The sequence below is a fragment of the Microtus oregoni genome, unplaced genomic scaffold, assembly GCF_018167655.1.
Source record: "Microtus oregoni isolate MIOR12 unplaced genomic scaffold, Mior012 000050F_009, whole genome shotgun sequence".
Classification (NCBI taxonomy): Eukaryota; Metazoa; Chordata; class Mammalia; order Rodentia; family Cricetidae; genus Microtus; species Microtus oregoni.
Window position 1 is genome coordinate 335,761 of NW_024543233.1, and position 10,438 is coordinate 346,198.

Here is a 10,438-nt window from a genome sequence, read left to right on the forward strand (position 1 = left end):
CTCTCTCCCCAGTCCATGAACCTTCTGCCTCTCTCTTTTCTATTTCCCCATTTTGTACTCACTCACTATAATGGTGACAGTTTGCCTGACACCAGAGATTTTTTTTTTTTTTTGGTTTTGGTTTTGGTTTTTCGAGATAGGATTTCTTTGTACCTTTAGAGCCTGTCCTGGAACTAGTTCTTGTAGACCAGGCTGGCCTCGAACTCACAGAGATTCACCTGCCTCTGCCTCCCAAGTGCTGGGATTAAAGGCGTGCCACCACCTGGCTAGCACCAGGGATCTTGGTTGGGTCGTAGGTGGTGCTTAGTTGAGTCCTGCCCACACCAGCCTTAATGCATGGCACAAAACTTTCAGTTTTTTCTTCTCTTGAGTGCCTGGGCCTAGAAACCTTGGATGGTGCTAGGATGGTCTGATCACCCAGTGTCCGGGGCTCCTGGTTGATTGTGCTCCCCCACCCCAAGAAGTCTCGGTGGACCCATCCGTGTCCTCCACTGGCTCAGGTCTGGAAAGGGCCAAGCCAAGAATTTGCTTTTAAAGGGATAAAAGGGTTGGGAAGTTTGGAAAGCACTGTTCACACAAGCCTGACTGCAAAAGTTCGGATCCCAGGAAAGCTAACACAGAACTACATTCCTGTGCCCTACAGGAAGATGAGAGTTCGGATCCCAGGAAAGCTAACACAGAACTACATTCCTGTGCCCTACAGGAAGATGAGAGTTCGTGCGAATGAGAGGTTTTTTGTTTTGTTCAGCTTGATACAAGCTAGGGTCATCTGAGAGTGGAGAATTCAACTGATTAAATGCATCTATAAGGTAAATTTGTTGGGCATTTGTGGATTAATGACTGATTTGGGAGGGCCCAGTCTTTTGTGGGTGGTGCTACCCCCTGAGTAGGTGGTCCTACGATATTATTAGCTACTGAGTAGTTGGTTCTTAGGGTGTTCTATTGCTGTGAACAGACACTATGACCAAGCAAACTTATGAAAGGAAGTGTTTAACTTGGGGCTAAGCTGCTTACAATTTCAGAGTGGTAGGATTCATGACCACCATGGCAGGGAGTATAGCAGCAGGCAGGGAGACAGGGCACTGGAACAGTAGATGAGAGCTTACATCTGGTCCATAAGCACAAGGTAGTGAGACGGACACACACACACACACACACACACACACACACACACACACACACACAGAGAGAGAGAGAGAGAGAGAGAGAGAGAGAGACAGAGAGAGACAGAGACAGAGAGACACAGAGAGAGACAGACACAGAGAGAGAGACAGAGAAAGATAGAGATAGATAGAGAGACACACACGGAGAAAGATAGAGATAGAGAGACAGAGACACAGACATACATACATACAGACAGAGAGACAAAGGGGTGTTGGGGAATATTATTTTCTGGTGTGTGACTTTTGTTCACACTGCATTTGTTTAACTCTGTGAAGCCATGTTACTGTGCCTGTCTCAAACACCTGATGGCCCTAATAAAGAGTTGAACAACCAGTAGTGAGGCAGGTGCAAGGAGAGGTGGGGCTGGCAGGCAGAGAGCATACATAGAAGGAGAACCAAGAAGGAGGAGAGCAAGGAGCAAGGAAAGAATGAAGGAAGGAGGACATCAGGGGCGAACTACCCAGCCACTCATGGAGTAAGAAGGAAAGAAAGGTATACAAAAGATGAGAAAGAGAAAAGCCCAGAGGCAAAAGGTAGTCGGGATAATCTAAGAAAAGCTGACAAGAAACAGACCAAGCTAAGGCCGGGCATTCATAACTAAGAATAAGCCTCCATGTGTGATTTATTTGGGAGTTGGGTGGCAGGCTCCCACATACCAAAAGAGTAAAACATCACACAATGAGAGGAGAGAGAGAGAGAAAAGGAAGAGAGAGAGAGAGAGAGAGAGAGAGAGAGAGAGAGAGAGAGAGAGAGAGAGAGAGAGAGAGAGAAACTATCAGTGGTAGGGCTTCTGAAACCTCAAAGCCAACCCCAGTGACATACCTCCTCCAGTCAGGTCACATGTCCTAATCCTTCTCAAACAGTTCTACCAACTGGGGACCAAGCATTCAAATATGGGAGCCTATGGGAGGCTGACTAGTTTAAAGCATCACAGGTTATAAGAAAACAAATGGAGCAAGCCAGTAAGCAGAATTCTTTTTTTTTTGGCTTTTTTTTTTTTTACTGTTTGTTTGTTTATTTATTAAAGATTTCTGCTTCCTCCCCGCCACCACCTCCCATTTCCCTCCCCCTCCCCCGATCAAGTCCCCCTCCCTCATCAGCCCAAAGAGCAATCAGGGTTCCCTGCCCTGTGGGAAGTCCAAGGACCACCCACCTCCATCCAGGTCTAGTAAGGTGAGCATCCAAACTGCCTAGGCTCCCACAAAGCCAGTATGTGCAGTAGGATCAAAAACCCATTGCCATGTTCTTGAGATCTCAGTAGTCCTCATTGTCCGCTATGTTCAGCGAGTCCGGTTTTATCCCATGCTTTTTCAGACCCAGGCCAGCTGGCCTTGGTGAGTTCCCTATAGAACATCCCCATTGTCTCAGTGTGTGGGTGCACCCCTCGTGGTCCTGAGTTCCTTGTTCGTGCCTTCTCTCCTTCTGCTCCTTTTTTTTGGCTTTTTACATTGAGCTCTACATTTTTCTGTGCTCCCCTCCCTACCTCTCCCCTCCTTTTCCACCCTCCCTCAAGATCCCCATGCTCCCAATTTACTCAGGAGATCTTGTCTTTTTCTACTTCCCATGTAGATTAAATCCATTTATGTGTGTGTGTCTTAGGGTCCTCATTGTTGTCTCTGGGATTGTGATTTGTAGACTGGTTTTCTTTGCTTTATGTTTAAAAACCACTTATGATTGACTAATATGATATTTGTCTGAGTCTGGCCACCTCACTCAATATGATGTTTTCTAGCTCCATCCATTTGCTTGCAAATTTCAAGATGTCATTATTTTTTTTCAAGCAAAATTCTTTCATGGTTTCTGCTTCCATTCCTGCCTCCAGGTTCTTACATTGACTTCCTGCTTTGACTTTGCTTCCTGATGGAGTATTACCTGGAAGTGCTAGATGAACTCTTTCCTCCTTAAGTTGTTTTTTTTTCAGCAGATTATTTTTTATTGCTTTATAAATAATACCATTCAAAATTTCCACTTCCTCACCTCTTCCCACTTCCCTCCTGCTCCCCCCCCTCTCTCCCTCTCCAGTCCTAAGAGAGGACAGGGTGCCCTGCCCTGTGGGAAGCCCAAGGCCCTCCCCCTTCCATCCAAATAGACTAGGGTCCCAAAAAGCCAGTACATACAGTAGAGACAAATCCCAGTGCCATTATCATTGGCTTCTCAGTCCGCCCCAATTGTCTGCCACATTCAGATGGTTCAGTTTGATCCCATGCTTGTTCAGTCCCAGTCCAGCTGGCTTTGGTGAGCTCCCATTAGATCAGGCACACTGTCTCAGTGGATGGACCAACCCGTTGTGGTCCTGACTTCTTTACTCATCTTCTCCCTCTTTCTGCTCTTCAACTAGACCTTGGGAGCTCAGTCCAGTGCTCTGATGTGGGTCTCTATCTTTATCGCCGTCCATCACCGGACAAAGGTTCTATGGTGATATTCAAGATATCATCAAGACTGTCATCAGTCTGACAGGATAAGGCCATTTCAGGCACCCTCTCCTCCACTGTCCAGGGTCCTACTGGGGTCATCCCCATGGACTCCTGGGAACCCCTCCAGAGCCAACTCTTGCCAACCCCAAAATGGCTCCTTTAATTAAGATATCTTCCCTGCTCCCATATCTGTCTTTCTTCCATCTCAACCATCCCACTCCCCCAAGCTCTCCCCAATCCTTCCCTTCTCCCTTCTCTTTCCCCCTCTCCCCTTCCCCCCACCCTACCCCACCCACATGCTCCCAACTTTTGCCTGGCAATTTTGTCCGCTTCCAATTTCCAGGAGGATCCATAAATGTTTTTTTTTGGGGGGTTCACCTTATTACTTAGCTTCTCTAGGATAGCGAACTATAGGCTCAATATTCTTTGATATTTGTATATACCTCAAGTTGCTTTTAAAAAAAATCACATCAAGAAGAACCCTAACTAAGTCGCACACTAGAGAGAAGCCCCAGGAGCCCACAAGTTAGCTAGCCTAGCTCATGCAGTCAGTGGTGAACCACAGAACCCTGCCTCAGACAAGGGACGTGCATGGGGAGTGACTGTTGAAGTTGACCTACATGCAAACATGTGAGTTTCATACATCCCTCTCTCCCTCCCACTTTCACCCTCTCTCCCTCTCCCTCCCTCTCTCTTTCTCTCCTCTCTCTCCCTTACTCTTTTTCTCTCACACACAGCAAAATAAATAACACATGAAAAAATATATAAGAATAGTAAAATTCAATATATGCAGAATAGTTGCATTATTGCAATGGTGGATATATCTCACCTATTCCTGATATACATTTGTTGATATTGTGTATGTGGGGGAATGACATTTGCATATGGCCGTGTATAGGTGTGAGGGAACTGTATGAAAAGTGTGTAAATGTGCCCATGTGTCAGGTTTCTTGTTTTCCATTGAGGGTTGCTTTCCTTTTCCTCATCAAGTGAAACAAATGGCCGCCATTATAAATGTTTAAAATCATAACATAGAAGTATTAACAGTAGTCAGAGTATAATAGTGGTATCAAGTCTTTGCCCTTAAGAATTTCTCCTTTGTTTTTTTTTTTTTATAAATATTCCTCTTTCTTTTTCCTTCCCTCATTTTTGTCTTCTCAGGACAGCAGACTTGAGAGAAGTCACATCTCAGAGCATTCATCTTCCCTTATAGCCAGCAGGCTGGATCGCCTTTAACTACTCGAAAGTGGGTTTGTCAGCCTTCAGTCACAGGTAAGGTTTGCACTGCTCAGAATTCGCGCACGTTTTCCTGTTGCTTAAGTTAACATAGATCATCTGTGGAAGGCTTGCAACTAAAGTGCTGACAGCGCTCACCTCTAGAAAGGAAATTGGGTGTCGTGAGGGAAAGGAATGAAAGGAGGGAGCTTTCCCAGGTTTCTCATTTGCCAGAGTTATCATGGTTTGCCTGTAGAAAAGAAATGTTTTTATTGTAACGGCAATACAAGATGATTTCAGAAAACTGATGGCGTAGGATGGGATGATGAATTCTCACAGCTCACCCACAACTTTGCCATTCAAAAGCAAGTTTTTTCTCAGCTTTCCCTTTCTAGATGTGCATTTTCATGACACAAACTTAATACCGCAGAGAACGTTGACTCCCACCCCGGGCAGCTATTGTTGACATCCCAGTGCCTCTGTTCTCAGCTCTTTATGTCTCCAGACATTGTGAAGAAGCAAATACTCTGATGACAAAGCCCCCTTGCTGAGGCCCCACCAGTATGTCAGAACACTCAGGTCACCCCTGATCTTTAGCTCTAATACCTGAGGCTTCTGCCTTTTATGAAGTACGGGATGGGTACCTGGGAGTGTGCACATCCTTTTCATGATGAAGATTGCAGAGACACAAGTGCAGGGCATCAGAGGCAGCCGCTTGGAGAAAGCAGCTCCCACCCACACCTGAACACTTAGGACGTCTGTGTCCCCTGTGGGTTCAGAACTCACAATTCTGAGGCTGTAAGACAGGAATTAGTAAACCCTTTTTGTGCACTTTTCCCTTTGCCTAGTTGCTTTTATTTATTTTCCTATGCTTTATTTTGGTACACTTGACAAAATGCATGTGCAGTATAAAAAATGATGTTGTTTTGTTATGCATACAAAATGTGAAATTGTTTTCTTCAATGAAGCAAATTAACATATCTATCATACTCTCCATAGATCTGTTTTGCAGACGTTATCTGTTATTGCATCCTAATGTGTATGTGTGTATGTATGTATGTATGTATGTATGTATGTATTTTCTCAGCTGTAGCTGTAGTCTAGTGTGTTTGTGTATTTTTAGGGTGGGAACAAAAGCAAGTAAAGAGCCATTCACAACAGACATATAATAAAAGTTGTGAAAGAAAGACACACAGGTGTTGATAGAAGGGACACAATGTGGGCATACCTAATTTACATAGGAAGATTCAAGGAAGGCTTTCTGGAAGGGACATATTGAATTGAACATCAAGTAACGAATTGGGAAGATTAAAGTAGTTTTCAATCTATTTTTCTTCTTTTTTTCCTCTCCCCTCTCCCAAGAGACTCTCCCTTCACTCAGACGGTCTCCAACTCACTAGGTAGCCGGAGATGAACTTGAACTCCTTATCCTACTGCCTCCTATCTCCTGAGTATTACACAGCTGTGCCTTACCACACCTACTTTTATGTGGTGCTGGACACTGAGCTCAGAGTTTCATGTACCCTGAGCAAATACCAACTTCACTACATCCTCAACCTGTTACCCCAAGCCAGGCGCAAGTATTGTATCCTCCGATTTTTTCTTTCTAAGATTTTAATTAGCATGTCCATGTACAATATTAGGTTTAATTCTGGCACTTTCTTTTTCTTTTCTTGTTTTGTTTTTGAGACAGGGTTTTTCTGTGTGGCTCTGGCTGTCCTGGAACTCGCTCTGTAGACCAGGCTGGCATTGAACTCACAGAGATCTGCCCGCCTTTGCCTCCCAAGTGCTGGGATTAAAGGAGCGCACCATCACAGCCTAGCTAATTAAGGCATTTTCAAACAAAACTTTTTTGCCGACTCTCTTCAGTGCTTTCCCCTCCTAACCCACTGTGAGCCCTCCACTCCTCTTTTTGTGCCTTCAAGTCACTTGTATCCCGTCCGGTCCCTGCTTCCTCAATGCTTCTTTTTCCTTTCCTTAGTCTTCCTTCTACTTTCATAGTCTATACTCACGCTCATTCCCCCACTTATTTGCATGCATACAAACATTATAAATTAATATGCACATATGAGAGAGAACGTGTGATTTCTCTGGATGTTTTGATGATATTGTTTTTCTTTAAAAATGGAATAAATTGCCGTGTTTAAATACCACATTTTCATTGTTCATTCTTCTCTTGATAGACATGTATGCTAGTTCTATTGCCTTCCTGTTGTGAACAATGCAGCAGTAAACATGGATGTGCTAGAATCTCTGTGGTAGGATAGAGCCCTTTGGGTACATGCTCGAGTGCTATAGCTGGGCCATAGGATCTATTTTTACGTTTTGGGGAACCCTCCATAGATTTTGATAGTGGCTGTTCTAGGTTATACCACCACTAGCAATGAATAAAGGTTCTTCTTTGCCCACATCCTCACCAGCATGTGCTTTTGCTTTTGTGTGTGTGTGCAGAGGGGGGGGGGGCAATAACCATCTGACTGGGTGAAATGGAATTTGAAAGTAATTTAATGTGTATTTCCCTGGTGTCAACATACGAACACGTTAATAAAAAATACTTATTGTCCACTGTGTACATTTCTTCTTTTGAAAACTGCCTGTTTATTTCATTAGCCCATTTGTTGATTGGCGGATGTGTTTGAGAGAGAGTGCGTGTGTGCGTTATTTTTGCCATTCTTCATTTATTATAGATATTAACCTGATGTAGCTTGCAAAGATTTTCTCCTGTTCTATAGGATGTCTGTTCACCCTGCCAATAGTTTGCTTTGCTGTACAGAAACTTTTCAGTTCCGTGCTGTTTGTTAATTATTGGCAGCCTTCTGTTTTTTAGATGGAACCTCACTAAGTTGTCCAAACTGGTCTTGAACTTGAAATCCTTCTTTTCCAACCTCCCAAGTAATTGGAATTACAGGTATTTATCAACTATTCTTGGATTTCCAGTCTATTTTATAATCCTTCTTAAACATGCATGAGCTAGTGGGTGTATAAAACAGTGCCTAGAGCATAGTAAGTGTTCAAGAGGGTAGACATCATTATAACTACCTGAAAATTTGAAACAAATTTCATGATAACTTCTAACTGATATGAGAAATAAATAGGGTCATGTATAGTGTATAACGTATTTAATTAATTATCGAGAGTATGACAATTATACATCAAATGGTGACCGTTAACAGTATTTCTCTTTTTAGGTTCTCCTTGATTGAGATGGCATTTTCTCTTGGATCTTCTGGCTTGTCTGACTGTGCAGTTTATCATGTCATGTTATTTCAGATATGATGCCTTCAAGCGTGCTTACTGTTAGAGCTTTTCCTGACAACAACTTCTGGCCCACACCATTGATACCAGCCATATGGAATGCTCAAGTAGCAGTTTCTAAAACTGCATAGAGAAAAGAGAGGAGCTGATGATGGAAGAAGTGGATCAGAACTCTGCTTGCCTTCAAGAATATTTTCTGTATAGTAAAGACATGACTCAGGTTTTCTCATCAGCACAATTTTGGCACTGCAAAGCTGAGGAAAGCTGATCGATAGAAGCAGATCAAAGGCTTTCTTCGTTTTTCTTGAGTACTTCTTTTCGATGTTCTGATCAGATGGTAGAGTCTCAGTAGGCCAGAACTATGTTCTTCACTCCAACTCCATCTCCCTCTAACAGCTGGCAGAAATTCTGTCCTTACTACGTTGGTTACTTTCCCCATGTTTCTTAAGCTAGTACAAATCTGAGCATCTTCCTAGAACTTCGTGGCTACTTTAACGGACATCCATAAATAGTGGTCATCAGACACTGCTAGCTTACCGCCACATTAACCCAGTGCTCCTTTGGATACGATTCATTTTACTGCTACCAATTTTGGTGAGAAGCGCTGTTACAGCCTTCGCTCTTCCATGGCCTTTCATTACTAGCTTTCCATTTCTCGTCGTCCTGGGACCACATTTTTACTGGCCAGCTCGTTTTACCCAGTATAGGAGTCTTTTTCCTTTTATATGGAAAAACTGCAATGGTTTTTCCCTGTGTCATAAAGAGACAGGTTAAGGACAGAAGGAAGTTTAATTCACTCGAAGACTGGATGCCAGAGTATGCAGGTAAATAGGATTGGGGGCAACTGCCCATAGCAGGTGCTAATTGTATGGCAGGAAGAGGGTGACTCTTTCGGAGGTTTACTTGCAAAGCTCTAGTACTGTTTGTAAATCCTAAGCTACTAATTAGTGGTACCTTAGCCAATATAGTAGGAAATGCTTTGTCGTTGCTGTTGTTTTTAAAAAATATCCATTCTCAGCCGTGGCTCCATTCCTATTAGCTCTCTGAATCTTGATACTGTGAACTCAGATTGATTTGTTTGCCTTATTTTCCACTTCTTTTAGTAGTGTGCTTTTGTTATGTGTGTTTGTGCATGTGTGCCTATTCTAATGTGTTGGGTACATCTGTGTGTGAGTACCCATGTGGAGGTCAAAGGTCGTTCCACAGGAGTCACTCACCTTGATTTATTTTCTTATTATTTATTCTTCTCTAGTGCATTACATCCCAACCCGAAGTTTCCCCTCTCTCTACTCCTCCCAGTTCCCCCACCTCTCCTCTTCCCCCACATCCACTCCTCCTTTGTTTCCCTTCAGAAAAGAGCAGGTCTCCCAGGGTATCAACAGAACACGACATACCAAGTTACAATAAGACTAGGTATAAACCCTCATATCAAGGCTGGATGAGGCAACCCCGTAGGAGGAAAAGGGTTCTAAGCTTAGGCAAGAGTCAGAGACATCCCCCACTTCCATTGTTAGGAGTCCCACAAGAACACCAAGCTACACAACCATAACACATATGCAGAGGACCTAGTGCAGACCCAAGCAGTTTCTCTATTATCACTTAAAATTGGGAATCGATCTACCTGAAGAGCCATCTATAACACTCTTGGGCATATACCCAAAGGATGTTCCATCTTACCACAACAATTGCTCAACTATGTTCGTAGCAGCTTTATTTGAAATATCCAGAACTTGGAAACAACCTAGATGTCCCTAAACTGAAGAAGGGATGAAGAAAATATGGAGAATTTACACAATGGAATACTACTCAGCTGTTGAAAACAAGGACACCAGGAAATTGATGGAACTAGAAAAAAAATCATCTTAAGTGCAGTAACCCAGACCCAGAAAGACAAACATGGTATGTACTGACTCAGAAGTGGATATTAGCTGTGTAGTAAAGGATAATCTACTATCCACAGCCCCAGAGAGGCTAAGTAACAAGGAGGGCTCAAGCGGGGATGCTTGCATCTTCCTGGGAAGGGGAAGTAGAATAGATTTTGCAGGTGAACTCGGGGCAAGAGGTGATGGGAACAGGGCTGGGGGGATCAGGACAGATCAGGAGAGGAATGGAGAAAGAGAGAGTACTGTGAGAGCCCACCTTGATTTTTGAGACAGGATGACTCTCTGGGACCTGAGGCTCACAGATTAAGCTAGGCTGGCTGGCCCCAAAGATCCACCTCTCTCTGTCTTCTCAGTGTTGTGATTACAAGTACCTGTTACTACAACTGGCTATTTATATGAATGCTGTATATCAAACACAGACTCATGCTTGCCTAGTAAGCACTTTGCCAATTGAGAGGTTTCTTTAGCCCTCCTTGTAGTATTTCTTATTTACCTCCCAGGCATCTT